The 5682-nt window shown below is 36.6% G+C and overlaps 1 long non-coding RNA gene across 1 annotated transcript; it reads left to right on the top strand.

Annotated features, from left to right (window-relative positions):
- Positions 1 to 247: 247 nt before the first annotated feature.
- LOC147917649 (uncharacterized) lies at positions 248 to 4580 on the top strand. Its single transcript, XR_015551733.1, has 3 exons — positions 248 to 361; positions 1303 to 1337; positions 3049 to 4580. It is a non-coding gene; the product is annotated as an uncharacterized LOC147917649 (long non-coding RNA).
- The last annotated feature ends 1102 nt before the right edge of the window (positions 4581 to 5682 follow it).

Below are 5682 nucleotides of genomic sequence, written 5' to 3'. Positions count from 1 at the left end.
TAGCCTGTCTTCAGCAAGAACCCTGTTAGGTCAGTTTAGCAAAATCCCCCCTAAACCTGATGTTGCCTCACAGTAATTTTTCATCCACTGAACCACACCAGGCTCCCTGGTTTTCAATTCCCATTTGCCCAAGTTCTTTTTGGGATTGAGCCTGTTCCTATATTATCTCTTTTTCCTTATTTCAACAATCCTGAATAAAATCTGTTTTACCCCTTTAAAGTGGTGGTTTTTCTTTAACAGTTACAATGCCAAAACTGGATAGATTAAATTCATCATTGGAGCTCTGGACCACTCTCCCAGGACTCTAAGTGTGCACCTTTGAAGACTTTATCTTCACATCTGATTGATCAAGGATACTTTGGTGAGTCCACCTCCTAAACCATTGGTCCAGACAATTGTCCCATGAAGCTGGTAGGAACAAATTTTGATTCATAAGATTTTGTGTATACTCTATGGCTTATTTATAGTCCCTGACAAAGAGAGGAGGGTTCAAGTCCTGGGTTTTTCTCTAATTAATTGTGTTAGAGAACAAGTCGTGTTCAAGTCCCAAGTTCCTCTGTAGATAAGTGTATAGTACCACTAGTTAACAACATGGGAGCTTCTCAGTGGAATGAAAACCCCTTTGTTGAATTCCTTCTGACTATATGCTCTGCCAACATTGTCTACTGCCTTGTTTGTTAACATGATTTTATTAATGATAATTTGAAACTTCAATGGACCTTTGGGAAACTTATGATCTCTCCAATGACTCCTCTAAAATCTCTCCCTTTCCATCACCCCTGCTCCCCTTTCTTCACTTTATGCTTTGGATCTTCCCTCTAGTTCCCTTAATCCTTTGATATGGCCCCCTTCAAAACCCCTACCTCTGCCAACCCTGTGTCCACCAGCCAGACTACCCCTTCCCACCTCAGCACCTCAGATCCCACAGTCACTCAAACTTTAGGCCCTCTACCTTCTATTGGGGGTTCCCTAGGGTCTAAGAGACCCCCAAATCCACCATCTGAGGCTGAAAAGAGAAAAAATGATATTTGGAAACAGAAATGGATGATTCCTTCACTCTGATGGGTTTTGGAGTCATCCAGATAGATGCTAGATGTCTCCTCAGTCAGTGGCCTAATCCGCCTCCATCAGATTATCTGTCAGGGCAAAAGACAATCTTAATAGTCTCCTCCACAAATATTGGTAAACATATAACCTTACTTGCCCATTTGCCAGAAACACAATTTAAATAAAAATATAAACTGGAGATAAACCAGTGAGATTATTTTACTGTCTTTTACTAATTCATGGCTAATATTTTAGAAAGAACGCTACAAGATCTCCTTTTGCATCTTCCTGTAAGTTTATGTATGTATATATATGTATGTATGAATGTATGTATGTTTTGTATGTATGACATTTTCTACCTCTGAAGTATATTATTACATTAATTTATAGAATCCATTAAAAGAGTTCTATTAAAAATGCTTAGAAATAAATGAGCATTTATATAAATATTTCTCAAACTCAGAAATACAGAAACAAATCTAATCTTCTTAAAGTTTTCTTTACCTAGGATAATCCATCATAACTAAAGCTAGTTTTAAAAACTGCTGGTAAAATAAAAATAAGCATGCCCTTAGAGTTGTTAGAATTTAATATAATGAACACATAAAATTTCTTTCTACCTAAGTGTCGTACTTAAAGAAGCTTATGTTACCTCTACTAGATGTTTAAGATGGTAAAACTATAAATCCAACTAAAGAAAATATATACATTAAAAATGAGTTGCTTGATGGCCGCCAAGCACAGTAGTAAATTTAAAAGAGAAACAAAGAAGGGAGAGCATATGTTTAACTTTTAGGTTCTTGGCTTCTGAGATTTTATTGACACTTGCATAATTTCTCAACAAGAAAAATAACTTAGAACGATGGCTACACTTGTTTGTTCAGCTCATGATTTTTATGATTAGTTCAAACATAAATGTGAATCCAAGAGTATAAGATAGTTGTAAGTGGGATAGCAATTATAAATTAACTTGCAACAATAATTATATTTAATAATACTTCTACTTAACAATGGTTCTACAAACTATTTTAGGAACTTGAAACCTTAAAGCTATGCTGTGGAAAGATAAATAATGGGTATTTATTAAATACCTAGGTAATTTCCCAATAAGCAAAAATATTAAAGTATTAATTGCTGAACAAAAATGTACCTATTTTTGGCATCTGATTTTTATACTTTAGAGAAACAAATATATGACGGTCTCTTAATAAACATGAGATTAGTAGTATGAAAAGGCATATGCCTCTAGAAAATTATGAAATGATGTATTCATTGTTTGCTACAGAACAATAGTATGAGACAGTTAAAAATTGCTCACTCCCTAGTTTTCTCTGTAAAAGAAATGTGACTAATGGTTAGAAATTCTGATCAATATTTGCAAATGACACTATTAGGACTAACAAGAGTAAAGGAATAAAACCTCCATATGCAAGAAAAGTAAGATATGTTTTGACAAAGAAAAATATGAAGGATGTGTTTTTGTTAAGGGAAAAAGTGAGTAACTTTGTCCAAGAGAAGAAGGATCGGTTGTTCCAGAATACAAAAGAGAAAAAGAGTAAGACAAAAACTGAATGGATGTATTTTTTTGATTGTAGAATTTGGGGGCAAAGTACTCTTGAAAAAGGAATGTTGTCTTATGTGATCAAAACAGGCAATGATTGAATAAGTTTATTTGTAAGTTTACTTTAAAATTAGCCTTAGAATGACTAGTACACTGATGCAAATCCAGAATCTGGGTCTCTCTTTACTAAAACAATAAGTTTTCTTAGATTACTATTCTGCTATTAATGAGATATTGTAAAAAAGTTTTTTTTTAACTTTTAAATAATCTCTGTCTTTGAAACAAAGACTTTGTGTTTAAAAATAATATCCTGTGCTTTACGTTGTCCTTACTAGGTCTTTGATTACTTAAGAAAAACTGAGTATTCTCAATACTAAAAGAGCTACATTTTTTTAATGCTATGTAAATTTATGTATTTTTCTTCAAAATCTTCTTGGCAGAACCAGAAACCTCAGGATGTTTGGGACCTCAAGAAGAGAGAAATTCACCCAAATCTATAGACATAATCTGGTGGCAAGTTCTTGGCTTGGCTTCCTAGCCTCAAAAGACTTTGAAAACTTCAATCTGAGGGTCCTTATGAAAAGTTGCAGCAAAGCAAATTCAGAGAATTATGTGGAATGTGGAACATTGTTTTTTCTACACTTACATAAATAATCAGGGCAAGGTTAATGAGATGACTTATTTTGCAAACAATTTAGTCTGATTTTGATTCTGTTTGATAGAAATAGTGGAGACTTTAGAGTGAAAAATCAAGTTTAAATGGAAAGCATAGTTTATTCTTGTGGGATTCATCTTGCATCTTTTGACAGTCCTTGATAGATCCTAGATTCGGCTAGTTTCTTCTAATATCTGTCTAAAAATCTCAAAATTAATGTTTCAAATTTTTCTCCCTTTTGACTTGGAATCATTGAGAATTAAAACTGCCCTTATCCTGAATCCTTACTCATTGAACCTGCATGACTTGATATAAACTTCAAGGAAATCACAACAATTGACTATGAATGAGCAACCTTTCTGCCTGCTGCTGGTGAGCCACTCAGAAAATTCACTAGAAACATAATGCTATCACCACAGACATTCAAACTGCAAAACAAAAAATCCATTGGCTTACCACTGCTGTTCTGACTCTACCATCTACAGATGATTTGAGTCCAACATCAAGAAATCTTGCCTAGCTGCCCACTGGAATCAGAAACTGGGTTTTTAACTACTAATCTTTGTTTTCTTTTACTTTTATAGAAATTTCACTGTGTTAAGTACTTGACTGCTAGCACCATCCAGAAAATACCCACTAGTACCAAGTCTCAACAGATGAGTAACCAGGTCCTTAGTGAACAAAGGGTGACCAAAAAAGAAAATGGACTTATAATGTTAAAGGAAAGAAGAAATGTCTTCTTTTCTTGAACATGAGGGGAAACTAACAAAAATTATTTACTTGACCAAACTATAGTCAGGCTCCTGAACCTTCTCCTAGGCCCATCTGTGCTTGGCAAGATATAAAATATATAAAATCCTTGGCAAGAACCCTGCTAAGTGAGTTTCGCGAGAGTCCCTCATCCTCCATATCTGATCACCCTCAATATCTAATTGGGATTTTTATCCTCCTCCATTGGCAGATGATGAATGATCTGCCCAGCCTGTCTTCAGCAAGAATCCAGTTAGATTGGTTTAGTCAGAATTCTTTTTTACCCTTGATGTTTCCTATTAGCAATTTTCCAAATAGTGACCCCTACCATGCTTCTTTACTATTAATTCCCATTTGTGAATTGTTTATTCAGATTTGAGCCTGGTTCTGTACAGAGGTCTCCTTTCCCCTACTAAAATAGTCCTGAATAAATCCATTTTTACCACGTTAATGACTGCCCAACTATGAACTTTTTCTAATAGTAGCCAGAATCAATCACTCCAGCCAGCAGGTAAATCCCTTCCTTGCTGTTGATTCAGAGGTATGAGGAACAGAAAGTGGACATTAGGCAGCCTTAATTCCCATTTAAGGGAAATCACTGTTTTGTCTTCTGATGAAAGCATTCCTTCCTCTTCTAGGTCAGCAGAGCATAAAATCATAGGACCAGGAAGCAAAAATGTTGCTAGTAGGCCACTAGGGGTAATAGGTAGTGGTGCCACTCCCATTGCTAACTCTTGATTCCTGGACCTGTGAATCCAGGGTAGCAGAGAAACAGCACCATTTATTGGACCCTGATTTAGAACATATACAGCCTCCTGGAAACCCCTGCTACAGTGCTACCACACATTGCCACCTAGCTGGCACTGAAACTGAGTCTACAAAATGCCCTTCTTCCTTTCTATCAAGCCAGCTGCTTCACATGGTGATTGTCATGGTAAGACAGTAAATTCAATGAGCGTGGGCCCATTGCTACACTTCCTTTGCTGTGAAGTGAGTTCTTTGATCTGAAGTAATGCTTGCTTTGTGGAATACTATGGTAGTAGCTAAGACATTCTTTAATCCATAGTTTTTGTTTGTTTGTTTGTTTGTTTTGGCAGTAGCATTACATGAAGGGGAAGCAATTTCATATCGAGGGTAAGTGTCTATTCCAGGAAGGACAAACCCTGCCCCTTCATAGATGGAAGCAGCTCAGTGTAAACAACCTATCAGCAGGTAGCTGACTGAACACCCTAGGAAATGATGCCACATCACAGACATAATGCTGCTGTCACTTGCCGGCAGATTGGGCCCTCGGCCTTGGTGAATGAAAGTCCATGTTGCTGATCCTATGCATGAACTCCATCCCTGCCACTATGGCCTCTCTCTTTATGAGCCTGGTGGGTAATGACAGGGGTGGTGAGGAAAAGAGGCTGACTGGTATTCACTGATGTGTCATCCTCTGCACTTGTTTATTGAAATCCTCCTCTGATGACACCATCCTTTGGTGAGCATTCACATGGAAAAAAAATCTTCATGTTCTTTTCCCATTGAGAGAGGACTATCCACATACATCTTCACCAAATTTTTCTGTCACCAATTTTCCAATGTTTTTCTTTTCAAGTCCTTGACCATCACACCCAAGCATTGGTTAGCCCATGCAATTGTATATAATAGCCCATCTGCCATTTCT

This window comes from Ceratotherium simum, chromosome 3, assembly GCF_057802395.1.
Source record: "Ceratotherium simum simum isolate JZ-2026a chromosome 3, ASM5780239v1, whole genome shotgun sequence".
In the NCBI taxonomy this organism is placed as follows: domain Eukaryota; kingdom Metazoa; phylum Chordata; class Mammalia; order Perissodactyla; family Rhinocerotidae; genus Ceratotherium; species Ceratotherium simum.
This window is presented reverse-complemented; position numbering and strand designations above follow the sequence as displayed.